The following is a 15,059-nucleotide window of genomic DNA, read 5'->3' on the forward strand; positions in this document are numbered from 1 at the left end:
TACCGCTGGGTAAGCCACTTCTGTGTCCTTCCAGAATCCATGACCCGTTTTATTGCCACGTGAGGTAACTCCCTCAATATGTCACCTGAACGGTTTTCTGCAGCTGGCACCAGCCGGGGCCCTGGGGTTCAACCCGAGGGACGTGTATGAGGACTCTAGCCTGGCCTCTCCTCCAGTCACATAATTTTAGAGGAGGCCTTTGAGATTATGCATGTCTGTGCTGTCCAGTATGGTAGCCATTAGCCATGTGGCTGTGGGGCCCTGGGGCTGTGGCTAGGTCAAGTTGAGATGTGCTCCAAGGGTGAAATGCATACTGGAGTTGAAAGTTGTAGAGCAGAGAAGGCAACACCTCCTTGCTACTTTTTCATACCGACTACATTTCGGAATGGTAACATTTTGGACATGTTGGGCTACGTAACATATATTATTTTTTAATGTTTATGTATTTTGAGAGAGAGAGAGGAAGCATGAACGGGGAAGGCCAGAGGGGGAGAGAGAGAGAGAGAGAGAGAGAGAGAGAGAGAGAGTCCTAAGTGGGGTCTCCCCTCAGCGTGGAGCCCCACATGGGGCCGAGTCCCACGACCGTGAGATCATGACCTGAGCCGAAATCAAGATTCGGACACTGAACGGATGGAGCCACCCGGGCACCCCCAAATAACATATATTATGAAAATAAACTCTACCCGTTCCTTGTACGGCTGCTAGAACGTATATGACTCAGGTTATATTTCCATTGGACAGTGCTGATCTAGGCCACTATTCCATTTTATAGATGAGGCAAATGAGGCTCAGAGGTGTGATTTGCTTTAGTTCCCGGGTTTCTATTGGCAGAGCTGGGCCTCCAAGTCCCCTTCCAGGGCTCTTCCTAGGGACCCCCATTGCTTCGGGAGGGGGTGGGGGGCTGCCCCGCGTGATAAGGAGACTGGCCGCGGGACGCTCTGTTCCGCGCCACTGTGGCTCTGTCTGTCCCTTGCCAGCCGCCCCTTCCCTACCCTCACACCTCCACGTTCACAGCCCAGACCACGATGTCAGAGAATCACCCTACCCAGTTGGCCAGGTGACCAGCCTAGTCTGCTGGAGGGAGGCACTGGCCGCCCTGTTCTCGACAGAAACCCCATCTCTGCTTTCAAAGACGTCCCGGGGTGGAGGCTCGATCACCCTTCTCACTTGGCTCATTCCAGACTCCCGCACCCTCTCATCAGTCTTCCTGGTGCCTAACCCACGCCTCTCATGCTGCCGTGTGGGCCTCTTCCCCTTAGGCTGGCTCCCGAGGGTTTTCTCAAGAACGGGTGGCGTTATGTAAGGACAGCGCGGAACGTCTGGATGGGTGAGTGCTGGTGACTCCCGGGTCCCCCTCCCTCCCTAAGCAGGGTGATCTCACCCTGCGGTCTCCTGAGCCCTCGCTTCTGGGTGCCGAAAGCCCATTGTCATCCCATCCGCGGAATCCACTTTCTAGTAACATCACACAGACAACAGTGTAGGGCATTGGCCTTTGAGCATTTGATCATAACTCACAGTAAAAAATGTAGTTGTCATCACGACCTTGCATACAACGCACATACACCTTGCTTATGAAACGGACCTCCCCTTACCATGCGCGCTAGAATTTTACTCCTTTCTACCTGCTTCTATTTTATTTATTTATTTATTTATTTATTTAATTTATTTATTATTCTATTTTTTTTTGGAGTTTATTTATTTATTTTTGAGAGTGAGAGAGAGCAAGTGAGCAGGGGAGGGGCAGAGATTGAGGGAGGGAGGGAGGGAGAGAGAGAGAGAGAGAGAGAGAGATGGAGAATCCTCAGCAGGCTCCATGCTGTCAGCACAGAGCCCAATGTGGTGCTTGAACCTACGAACCGTGAGGTTGTGACCTGAGCTGAAATCAGGAGTCGGACATTTAACCGACTGAGCCACCCAGGCACCCCTGCTTCTGTTTTCTGAATGCCGCTCATAGTCTGCTGAATTGATTTCACACCCCTCTCACCAGTAAGAACCTGCAGATTGAAAAATGCTGGTCTACTCGGGCAAGAACTCAGGCTCTGGAGACAGAGTTGTCCGTGCCTGGTTTCTGGTTTGTAAAGGGAACATAATCCTTCATTTGGGGCTGTTGTATAAGGACTGGCAAGAAAGGAGGGAGGCACCTGGTATACAGTAGGCACACAAGAAGCAGGTGACTGCTGTTATTGCTGCCTGGATGTGCCTGTTTGGGAGGGTGGGGAGAGTGGGCCATCGCCTCTGGGCTGTGATTTGGGAAGCCAAGGCTGGATGCCTAGGATGGATGTGTTCAAGTTTCACCATTAGATAGTCACTCTTTTAGATTGAGAATTGCCCTGCCTGAGTCCTTTCAGCAGGAGCAGCAGCTCGGGTGCCCACTACCAATGAATTTGTCAGACTCTTGCAGTCCTGAGGGGCACAGGGAATGAAAACTGGGGGGAACATTGTGCCTGGAATGTGGGGGTTAAGAAGCTAGTGAGAGACCTGGAAGGTTCTTTCTGGATATCCAGACGTAATGCCTGGCCAGCCAGCCCCAACTTTCTATGGAAGCAACACTCTGGGGTGCAGACCTGGCTTCCTCACACACGAGCTCAGTGATTTTGCGGGGGGGAGGGTCCCTCGTGCTTCTGAGCCCCAGTTTTCTCCTCTGTAATCCCGTGCTTGACCTCTCTGCCTCACTGGGTGGGGGTGTTGAGCTTCAAAGGAAGGGTGCGTGTGAAGCACCCCACACCATTGCTGGCACATGGTGGGACCAAGAGATCTTATTTGCCCTTCCCAATGCGTCTCCCCTCCCCATGTACTCCCTAAAAACCAGCTCTTGGGAAAAGATCTGCCCTGTTGAGACAGTGAATTCCCCATTACTGGAAATATCACTCCCCCCCCCCCCCCCCCCCCCGCCGCCAAAAACCCCGGAGAACCAACAGAGTTGTAGAAGAGGTTAACATACTCCTGGTTTCAGGGCACCTGGGTGGCTCAGTCGGTTAAGTGTCCGACCTTGGCTCAGGTCAGGATCTCGCGGTTCGTGAGTTCGAGTCCTGCGTCAGGCTCTGTGCTTATGGCTCGGAGCCTGGACCCTGCTTCAGAGTCTGTGTCTCCCTCTCTCTCTGTGCCTCCCCTGCTTGCACTCTGTCTCTCTCTCTCAAAAATAAAATCATTATAAAAAAAAAAGATAATCTTGGTTTCTGGAACAGGACAGGTGCTTTATATGTATCTCTGGAATAAATAAATAGCTGCGATTCCTGCATTGGGAAGGAGGCAGTTCTAGAACCCTGCTGACACTGGGCTATGTGTCAGAAACCCTGGGGAATTGATAAAGGATGGATGCTTGGACCTCACCCTGGGGGATTTGGACTTCTTTGGCTTGTGGTGCAGACTGGGCATTGGCATTTGCCAAAGGGCTCCGGGTGGTCCCATGTGCAGCCACATTTGCGAACAGAACACCAGATTCCTTCTGATTCCAAGATCCTAAGGATATGTTACAGAGTCATTTACACTTTGTGTAACTTTAAGTCAAAGTTACCTCGTACACTATGCGATATATAGAGTAAGCAGTTTAATAAATGGTGTAAGAAATGTTCTCAGATGTCGGAGGACAGCTGGATTTTCTTTAAAAAAAAATTTTTTTTAATGTTTATTTGTTTTTGAGAGACAGAGATAGACAGAGTGTGAGCGGGGGAGGGGCAGAGAGAAAGAGACACACACACAGAATCTGAAGCAGGCTCCAGGCTCCAAGCTGTCAGCACAAAGCCCGACACGGGGCTCGAACTCATGAACTGCGAGATCACGACCTGAGCCGAAGTCGGACGCTTAACCAACTGACCCACCCAGGTGCCCCTGGATTTTCTTTCTAAGAAGCGGAAAGTGTTTAGATGAGTCAGCTAAGCATGAAGGTGAAGGTGAATGAATGGTCCATTGGCGTCCACGTAAGTGGTTCAAGAGTCCACTAGGCACACCCTGGATGCAGAACTTTCTGGGACCACAGAATTAAAACAGGAATCTCCAGTTTGATAAGAGACGCCTAACCCCAGACTCAGGGGCTCCTGGTCTGATGGGGGAGGACCAACCCTTGTCCTCAGGAAGCTGCCAGTTTGGGATGACCATCTCAGCTCTCAGCTTCATCCAGTGTTTTCCGGTTTACAAAGTGTTTTTTTTTTATATCCACCACCCTCATTAAGTGAATGGTCTAATGAGGGGGACACATGGTCCCAGCTGCCAGGGAACCAGCTTGAGTAGGCCGTCCCTGCACCCTTGGGGAACTTTCTATAGAATTCTCCTCTCTAGTATTCTTGGGCGGACGGGAGAGACACAGTGACTGAGTGTCCTTGGAGGGGGAGGGGGCAGAAGCAGAGTCCCTGTTCTCGGGGAGCCTCCTGGACACTGGGGGGTCGGCAGCTCCCTGTGCCTTTAGCTAGCCTGCATATAGTTGTCTCTTTGGTTGGTTGTCTCTTGCAAACAAGAGCTCCTAAGGGACGGGGACTCTACTGCTGGTTTTCTTTGGATTCCCGGGTTTGCCGACCGACTGATGGACCACCTGAGTGAATGAACGCATAGGGCAGTGGGGGGGTTGCAGGCAGACCCTCAGGGAGGCAATGCTCCCTGCTCACTGACCCCATAATGGATCGCGCACACCTGTGCAGGTGTGGACTGTCCCAGCAGCTTTGTAAAACTATGCCCAGAGGCCACAAGACAAGGGCCACAGCTCTGCAAACAGGGACACCGAACACTTCTCAGCATGAATTGTGTGGGGCCCGACAATGGGGGTTGTGTGTGTGGGGGGGGGGGGGTGGGACAGCTTCCTCCTTCGTGGCTTTCTGGGGTGGGGGGGTCCCTTGCCTCTCTGTTGTGCAGAAAACCACACGTAGAAAGAGCTGGAAGGAAATGCACCCAAATAAAGCAGCAGGTGTCTTGGCGGGAGTGGGGGATACAGGACCACCGCTCTGTAGTGTCCAAGATTCCGGAGCGTGGCCTTGATTACAAAGCAAACCTGCATAATTTCACATTCTTGTGCAACATCTGCTGGTTGTCCCCTGCCACTGTCAGGCTCTGCCTGTCCCCTCGGGGTTCGATTAATTTCTTGAGAGTCACTGGAACTTACTCCAGGCGCTGCCTGCCAGCTTCCCTCAGCTGCCCCGGTGGGTCTGAGCTCTTCCGGAGGTGGTGGTGGTTGGCGGGGGGGGGTGGGGGGGTGTCTTCCCGGTTGCTGCCAGGAAGTGGATGAAAAGAGCCAAAGGGGTTACCCGATACAGGTCAGTATCTGATGGCTGCTCTCTACATCCGTGTGGTCCTGGAGAAGGGGAGAGGGCAAAGTCACCTGCCCACAAAAACTGTCACCCTTGCAAACTCTCTCACCACCTCCCAGATGGGTGTGGGCTTGTGTCTTCCCTGGGCCCCGAGATCTTCCTCTATTTCATCAATCCGTTCATTCATGCATATATTCAATGTCTGACTGCACTTTCCTGTCTGGCCTTCCTCCCTACGTTCCCAGTTGCCTCTCCTGCCCGCTTAGACTGTTCTCCCCCAGGAAGCTTCAGGGCACATCTCCTCCTCAGCACCAGGTCCTACACAAAGCACAGAGGCCAAACATTAAATCAACAAGGTTCTAGCTTGAAAGAATGCATCCTCTGGTCAGGAAAAAAGACGGGTAAATGAATAACCAGGTGAAATATGTTAAGTGAAGGAATGGGGCAGGGGAGCAGGCAGGGCGGGGCGGGCAACGGCCATATCAGGGCAGACAAGCCTGGAGGAGGCCATGCTTGGAGGAGTTGGCCGGGGAGGGAGAGGAGAAAGACAGTCTGGGTCAGGAGACCACAGGGCTGTGGGCTGGCTCCCTGGCTGCCAGCACCACGGGGGGTCATTCTCTCCCCTCCCCCTCCACCCTGCCCCTTACCTCCTCCCAGAGCCACTGTACCAGGTCACCAGGTCGGGGCAAGGTGAGAAGGGGAATTCTCACCAGCCAACACGGTGAAAGGCTGCCGTGCCGTGAAATTCAGAGCCAAAGTCGGCTGTGGGGATTATCTGGGAGCCTCAATTATCCTGGCTTTAGTTTATCTGTCTATCTCTTCCAGGCTTTGTTGCAGGGAGTTAATGTGATTATCTATGATATTGCTTTGGGCGGGACCCAGGTACCCCAGACAAATAAGCTCCCTTTTCCCTTCTCGGTCCCCCTTTCCTCCCTGCCAGGGACGTCCCCTGGCCACCAGGCCAAGGGGGCAGACCCAGCTCAACTGGGCATGAGGGACAAAACCCTCAGCTCTCTGCAGAGGCTGCTGATAAAACCCATCATGAGGTGACCTGCCTCCCAGGACGGTTTGTTTGCTTTTGAAACAAGAAATAAATAGAAACTGACTCTTACACGCTAGGGCTAGCTCCCAGAAGGCACTGAGTATTCCATGCAGAATCCCGGTGCTAAACTCTGGGGAGGGGTCCAGAAAGGCCAGCTGATGTGATCCGAGTTAGCGAAAAGCAGACGGCCGTCTCAGTACTGTAGGGAGGGGGCTGTGATGTGTGGCCAAGTGTTGGCTCCTGGTGACCACCTGCTTTGCAAAATCTAAGGTTCAGCTTGCTTTCGGCTCACCGCTGGGACGATTTGGCAAGAGAACGCAGGAGTCCTGGTTTAAGGGCTAGGTGGGGTCCTGCACAGGTCCTTGGAAAAGCGAGCTGTCAGGAGGCCCAGGAGGCCCTGACCCCAGGCCCCCCACCATGCCTGGCTGGGGCCCATCAAGTTCACAGGCCAGTGCCGAGTGGGGACCCTGACTGCGGGGGGTATCTGCACCAGGTGGGGTCCTACCAGGGACATCTGAAGACATGGCCGGCTGCATAATTAGCCGGGCCCAGTGCAAAATGAAAATGTGGGCCCCATGCTGAGAAGTTATTAAGAATTTAGGATGGGGGACACAGAATGCTATACCAAGCAGGGGCCCTTTTGAGCACAGGGTCCTGTGCAAGGTCCCCACCTGTGAGGCCGGGAGCTCCGCCCCTGGGACTGCTGTTAACAAACCAGGGGGCTTGGAATGCCAGCAATGTGTTGCCTCACCATCCTGGAGCCTAGAAGCGTCAGCAGAGCGGGCTCCTTCTGAGCACCCTGAGGGACAGTCTACTCCAGACCTCTCTCCCAGCCGCTGTGGTGTGTGACAGCCTGCGTCCTTTGCCCGTAGAAGCCTCCCCCCAATCTCTGCCTGCACATCGCCGTCTGTTCCCCGAGGCCCTCGTGTCGTCTTTCCTCTGAGCACGTCTGCCTCTGTGTCCACATTTCCTCCAGTCATGTCCTAACGACCCCGTTTTACTTGATCACCTCCATAAAGACCCTATATCCAGAGAAGGTCATATTCTGAGATACGGGAGGTGAGGACTTCAGCATGCTTTGCGGGGCAGGGGGGACACCATTCAACCTGTAAATCCCTGCTGAAAGGCCCTCTTTGGTTCACTTCAGCTGGTGGACCTTAAGAGATGCTTGTCTGTGCCTTCCTGTCCCCATGCAACCCTCCAAAGGAGGCAGGGTGGCTCCCAGGATGGGGTGGCTGGCAGGCCTCTGCCCTGCCTTAGAGGACCAGAGTTCCCATTATGGCTTCGTTGGGGACACAGAGCCTGACTACCTCTGGCTATGTCATAACCCGCCATCTCCCGATGGCTGGCCACTCTGCTGCTGAGACACCTGCCTGCCTCTGTATCCTCACTGTGGGTCCTGGGAGGGGCTCTGGGGAACAGCCACGGCCTGGGAACGGTAACCGATGCTGTCCCTTATCCCAAAGGGTCATGCCGTGGGGCTGTGTGGTGCAGCTGAAAGAGGGCCTGTGTCTCCTGTGCTGCCGCTCACCAGCGACTAACCTTGAGCTATCCCCTCCCCCACCCCTTCCACCTGCAAAGTCCGGTCACCAGGGCCTGCCTCGTGCTTCTGCTGTTTCAGAACAGCCAGCAGAGCCCAGGACGCTGCAGGGGCTCAGTAAGAGGCAGCAATTTGAACTCCATTTTCAGCTGTCTTGGTGGGAAAGCCAAAATTTGCCTCGGAGGTGTGGACGTCTCCCAAACGCCTTCCCCTGGGGGCCAGGAGGGGGGCAGATGCTTGGGGAATGACGGGCTGGGGGGACGAGGGCTGAGCCCGGAGGGCAGGGTGCTGTCCTTGGCACAGGAGGCTCAGGCTGGGTTCGGGGCCGTCCACCTGGCACGCACCTGGGGCCCTTGTTTTTTGGCTCGAACCTGGGGTGGTGTCATCCTCTCTTTAACAAGCGATCGTTAATTACCTCCGAGGAAGCGCGCCAGCTATGGGGTTCGGGCCTTTTCCCTCCTATTTCTTTTCTTTTTCTTTTAATGAGTGTAATATGCTCAGTAGGGACTTGCGGGAGGGCAACTGTTCCCTTTTTAGGGCAAGGCGTCTCCCCTTCCCTGACTCATCACCTTGCTTTCTGGCCCCTGAGCCCGCACCTTGCCTGTTAAAGCTGTCCCAGGCGTCGCCCCTCCCTAGGAGGGCGGCCCCCACCTTCGTGTTTGCGAGGCCGAGTCAGCAGTGAGGTCACCCCTTGGCTTGGTTCTCAGACAAGCACCTTCTTGCCTGGCCTGCCCAGTTCCCGCCGGCACCCCGGCTCCACCCCGGTTGTCGCGTGGGCCCGGACCCGGGGCAGGTGGTCAGCCGGTGTTGGCCGATGCTGGCTCCGGGCTGGGTTCCGATGTGGGCACCGGGGTGTGAGGATGAGGAAGGCCCGGTCCCTCCTGGGCCAGGGGAAACGCGCACCCCGATATTGCCACACGCGGGGCTGTGTGCGCGTGGCCGAGTGGATGCACTGAGGGGGCAGCACTCGACTGCCCCGGAGGTCAGGGAAGGTGATGCTGGACGTGAGTCTTGAAGGTTGTACCGGAAGCTGCCAGAAAGGGGAGGGAGAATATTAACCAGAGGAACAGCATCAGCAGGGGGAAAGCATGTACAAAGGCCTAGAGATGGGTTTAGGGGAGACGAGCAGTTTTCATGGTGAGCTCAGGAGGAGTTGAGGCCGCGGAGGGACATGACCAGGATCAGTTTTTAGGGCAGTGATGCTCATGGCAGATGGGGTGGATGGACGGCAGGTGGAGGCAGGTGGCAGGAAGCCTAGCCGGAAGCTGTCGGGATCGTCCAGGGGAGAAAGAGAGAGGTCCTGGGCCAGGGGGGCACAGGCGCAGAAGGGGCGATGGGCCCCTGGTCCCTGGAAACAGCCGGTGCTTTTCCTGGCTGACAATGGCCTTCCGTTGTTTCTGGCCTCAGTGCCATCGTCCATGATGTCCCCCATAAGTCGACTGTGGCAACGTGCCAGCCCATACGTACATCACACGACCCAGTGTTCAGGCCCGCCTTCTCGTCTGGGTCTCCCTCCGGCGCCCTGAGGATGGAGGGGAGTGGGAGGCACCCACAAGAGACACGAGGTGCAGGCCAACAGAGGCCAAGGAGCGTCCTAAGCTCTTCTGCTTCTCAGAGGGATCCCGGTTTCACTGTGCCACCGGGGAGAGCACCCGCTTCTGAGTCAGACCACACAGGTTCCGTCCCTGACGGTGTGACCTTGGGCAGGTAACTTGACTGCTCTGTGCTTTGAAGTCCCTCACCTGCAAAGCAGGCTGGTCGCTGGGCCTGTGTGAGAGTTGAACGCAATGGCATGAAGCCTGGATGCAGTTACGTGTGATTATATATTATAATTACGAACAAAACCTCCCGTCTCCCCTTGCCTGCCTCCAATTATCTGAGTACCTTAGGGTGTGTGCAAGACTCGCATCTCCCGACCACCAAGACCACGACCGCCAGGGCACCTAACGCCCACCTGGAGGGTGAGGAGGACCCGCGTCTCCAGGAGTTTCTAAAAGCCCCAGTGCGGGACAGATGTCTGGTGCCAGGCTGAGCCAGTGCCCTCTGGCCCGAAAGACCGTCGAGTTGCTTTATGCCCGAGGGATGCTCTGTCGCCTCCCATCAAGCAGGCTCCCTGTTCATTCTGACGGCATCTGTTCTCGGACCGGGCCTCGGGATCAAAGCAGGTGCCCCTCTGTGCTGCATCTTTGTTCCGTCAGCCACCCGCTATGCCCAGCTCTTGCAGGAAAGAAGCGGGTGCAAAGAAATATGTGATAAAACCATCAGCCAAAAGCATTGCTTTGTGTTTGCTGCGGAAGGGGTGCCCTGTCCCCAGGTCGCAAAGATTCATCCCTTTTTTTGTCTTTTTTCTGTCTCTTAATACGGTGAACGAGGACTTGTAGGCAGTAACTCGTCTGCCCTCAGTAAATATGCCAAAGAAATCGTTTGGCTCATACAACGCAGAGCCACACAGCCATGAAAAGAGTGTCCTAGATCCGTATTCAACGGCATGGAGCTAGGTGCGCATGATTTTGTTAAAAGAAAAGATCCGGTTACTAAATGGTATGTAGAATACAATCCTATTTTGTCAAATACACGTAATATACATGCCCAGAAAGAGTCCAGAGTGAAACATGCCAAAATGTGGGGAGCATTTATTTTTGGATGAAGGTTTATGGGCGGTTTTTTTTTCTTTCTCTTATCTGCATCTCGCTGGGCTGTATAGAATGGGGTTTGGCAAACTGTGGCCTGTGGGGCCAATTGCAGTCTCAGCCCATGAGCTGAGAGTGGTTTTTACATTTTTAAGGGGTGGTAAAAACAAAAAGCAGAAGAGCGTAGTATAGAGAACATATGTGGTCCACAAAACCGAAGTTATTTAGGCTCTTTTACAGAAGAAATTTGCCAGCCCGTGGTCTAGGAGAAAAAAATGACAAAACGAAAAGCCATGAGCATGTATCATTGTTAGAATAGTAAAGACACCAAAGTGTTTCTTTTCTGAAATTTAGGAAATTAGTAAATTAGTAAAATCTAGTAATATGGTGCATTTCCCCTTCCCAAATAGAGGCATTCAGAATCAGTTTCTTTTCAATAACACACCTAAGGGTTGGACATAGACTCACCTCCCCCTTCTCTTCCTCCCTTCTCCTCTCCCCCTTCCATTTCCAAACGTGTCCTGAGCGCCTTCTTCGTGCCAGCGGCTCACAATCTGATGGGAAGACGATCCCTGGGGCAAGTCACCGTGACTCTTGGGCCTGAGTGCCTCGGTGCATCTGTGGGTCCCTCATGGTGACACTTCATGGGGTGGGAGGACCGGCTTTGCCTGGGATGGGGAGGGGTGTTCCAAGGAGGCCTTGGCTTCGGGTTTGCCACAACCACGCAGGAACCAGGTGGGGCTGCCTGCAAGGTGATTCGACATGCCGACCGCCTGGGCCAGAGTGCCCCACATCAGTTTGGTGACCAAAGGGGCTCGTTTGAGGATTTTAACAGTCAAACATCAACACATGGAAAACAGGAGCGGATGGTGAGGGGACCTGCGTGGCCAAAGACCGAATGAAATGGGGCCGGGAAAGGCATTTGCAGGAGCAGAAGGTTGTGAGGTGGGAGTTTGTGGGGGCTAAGCCTGGAAAGCAGGGCAGCCAAATGCCAGGCTGAGGAGCTGGGTTTCGTCCTGGGGTGTGACGGGGAGCTGCGAGGGGCAGGCTCACTTGGGCTGGGCGGTACAGGGCAGGGTAGGAGGCAGGGAGGCTGGGAGGCTGTGGCCCAGCCAGCTTCTGGTAGCCGGGTCCTGCAGGCCCACTCCACCCTCCCGCCCTCTCTCCCATTAACTCGGTCAAACCAGTAGAGGGAATTGGGAAATGGCTGTGTGGGGCAGGGGTGGGTAAGCTGAGGACACCCCTTCCTTCCTCTTAGTCACTGGATCTTACTTTCAGTACATTTTTCAAGCCTTAATCACGCCTGAGATGATCGTGCCCCTCCTTAGCACCCAGGAGAACTGAGGCAGGGAGCCATGTGGGCAGGGAGGCTCTGACCTCAGGCTGCAAACCTACTGCCCTCTCTCCTGGGTGCTGGGATTCAAGGAATGAGCCCAATAAATAGGCCAGGCCCAGCCATGCCTTTACGCTACCAGGATTTCTGAACACCTCTTAGCTCTTGGTACAGGACTAGAGGTGGTGCTGGGGCTCAGGCAGGGCAGACTGTGGTTCGAATCCCAGCTCTGCCTCTGTGTGACTTTCGGCAAGTCACTTCACCTCTCTGGACCTCAGTTTCCTTAGCCTAAAACAGGGACAATGAAATAACCTCCCAGGGGGCGCCTGGGTGGCTCCTTTGGTTAAGCGCCTGACTCTTGATTTCCGCTCAGGCCATGATATCGGGGTCCTGAGATTGAGCCCCACATACAGCTCTGCGCTGAGCATGGAGCCTGCTCGGGATTCTCTCTCTCCCCCTCTCTTGTCTCTAAAAAATAAATAAATAAAATTAATTAATAAAAAAAAAAAAAAAAGAGGGGCGTCTATGGAACTCTTGATTTTGGCTCAGGTTGTGATCTCTAGGTTTGTGGGTTTGAGCCCCATGTTGGGCTCCGTGCTGATGTTGCAAAGCCTGCTTGGGATTCTCTCTCTCTCTTTCTCTCTCTCTGTCTCCGTCTCTGCCCCTCCCCTGCTCGTGCTCATGCTCTCTCTCTCAAAGATAAATTTTTTTTAAAGAAGAAAGAACCTCCCACATAAGGACTGACTGCTATAATGCCCATAAAGTATGCAGCAGGCTTGCAATAAACATTCCTTCCGTCCTTTGCAGACGTATAAGGAAACCAGGGAAGCACAGGCCCTGCCCTCAAGGGGTTGCCAGTGGAACTGGGGCAGAGCAACGCCCTTGGGACAATTAGCTACACGAATGGAGCTGAATAACACCACAAGACTTTGGAAACTGTAATTTACACCCCAGACTTCGGTAACTCCTTTAGGTCATTGCTAATTACGCTCCGGTCACACAGGACTTCGGGACAGCTGCTTGGACACACCAGGTCTCACTGCAGGGCCCTTGGACAGGTGATTCTCTCCACCTGCTACACTCTCCTCCTTGCCACCTTCCCTGCCTCCACCCCACTGGGGTCACCAGGACTGCCCTCAGGGTTTAGGTGGAGAGGCCCAATCCAGTCTTTGCAACGCCCAAGGGAGACCCTAATTATTCCAAAGGATTATCAGGAAAGTCTCCAGGCAAGATTAATTTTAGTTCACTTTAGTTAAAAAAAATTTTTTTTTAATGTTTATGTATTTTTGAGAGAGAGAGAGGCAGAGTGCAAGAAGGGGAGGGGCAGAGAGAGGGGGGGTGACACAGAATCTGAAACAGGCTCCAGGCTCTGAGCTGTCAGCACAGAGCCCGACCTGGGGCTCGAACTCACAGACCGTGAGATCATGCCCTGAGCCAAAGTCGGACGCTTAACCGACTGAACCACCCAGGTGCCCCATGATCAATTTTAATTCACTTTAAGTAAAAGAGAAATGACAGCCCTCTGGTGCTTTGGTGGGTGGGAAGGGGAGCCAACAGACCTATGTTCCCACTGTTCCCACCGTCCCCACCGTCTGGGCTCCAAGGAGGCACGTCCCCTCCCAGAAGCGGTTGACAGCTCCCTCCCTGCTGTGCCCACAGCACTGGGAACTCTGGCGAAGCTTCATTGCATTGCTTCGCAGTGACTGGGTCACATGCCTTCCTGCCCCACTGGACTGGGCACCGTCTCCATGACCCTCATCTTCCCAGCCACCCTACCCAGAAGGTTACCGGCGGCGTGTGGCACACGGTGTCCAGCCAGATGTGGATATGGCGCAGAGCACTGCTCCCTGCCCCCATGTTCTTTGACAGCTCCACTGAGGTGTAATTCACACTCCATAAGCTTCACTCGTTTTAAACACGTGGTTCGGCAAATTTGGGTAAACGTGCATGGTTGTGTGTCCACGACTACGGTATGCATCCAGCACCCCCAACTTCCCCCGTACCTTTTTGCAGATCAGCACTGCAAATACTGATAAACATTGATGTGATTTCTGTCACTGTGGTTTTGCTTTTCCTAGAATTTTACATAAATGAAACCAGACAGTATGTGATCTTTGATGCCTGGCTTTCTTTGCTTAGTATAATGTTTTGGAGTTTCCCCCACTTTGTAGCTTGTATTCATGGTTTGTTCCTCTTCGTTGCTGAGTAGTATTCCATCGCAGGGATGCATCGCATTTTGCTCAACATTCTCCTGTTGAAGGACATTCGGGTTGGATCAATTTGTTTTGGATATTATGACTAATATGGCTGTGATCATTAGCATACAAATCTTTTCGCGGATATAGATGTTCTTAATTCGCTTAGGTAGATATTTAGGACTAGAATTACTAGATCATAAGGTAAAGTGCTTTCAAAGAAACCTGTCAGGGGGCGCCTGGCTGGCTCAGTTGGAGGGGTGTGTGACTCTTGACCTCAGGGTTACGAGTTCGAGCCCCACGTTGGGTATGGAGATACTCAAATAAAACCTAAAAAAGAAAGAAAGAAAGAAAAAATATATAAAAAAGAAGCCCATCAAGCTGTTTTTCAAAGCGCCTGTACCAACGGGCATTCTCACCAGAAATGCACAGGGTATCAGCTTCTTTACTTCCTCACCCACACTCGGTATAGTCAGGTGTAGTGTTTGGTTTTTCATTTTAGCCATTCTGGTGGGTGCACAGTGGCACAATGTTGAATGGAAATGGTGAAGCAGACATCCTTGCTTTGTTCCTGATTTTAGGTGGCAAGCATTCAGCCTCTCACCATTAAATCTGATATGGGCTGGGGGGTTTTGCCAGATGCTCTATTAGGTTGAGGAAGCCCCCCTTCTGTTCCTAGTTGGCTGAGAGATTTTATTGAGAATAAATGTCGCACTTTGTCAAATGCTTTTCCTACATCTGTTGAGATGATTGTTTGCTTTTTATCCTTTATTGGATAACATGGTGTAATACATGAATTGATTATGGGATGTTATGTTAACCTTGCATTGATGGGATGAACTTCACTTGGGTCTGATGTATTATTATCCTTTGTATATATTGCTGCATTTGATTTGTTGATACTTGTCAAAGGTTTTTGTATCCATATTCATGGGGAGATATTGATGTGGTTTTTTCTTCTTGTGATTTCTTTGTCTGCCTTTGCTATTAGGATAATAGTGTCTTCATTACATGAATTGGGAAATATTTCTTCCTGTATTTTCTGTTTCTGTAGAATTGATAGTATTTACTCCTGAATATTGGGT

This window comes from Panthera onca, chromosome C1 (assembly GCF_046562875.1).
Source record: "Panthera onca isolate mPanOnc1 chromosome C1, mPanOnc1 haplotype 2, whole genome shotgun sequence".
NCBI classification, from domain to species: domain Eukaryota; kingdom Metazoa; phylum Chordata; class Mammalia; order Carnivora; family Felidae; genus Panthera; species Panthera onca.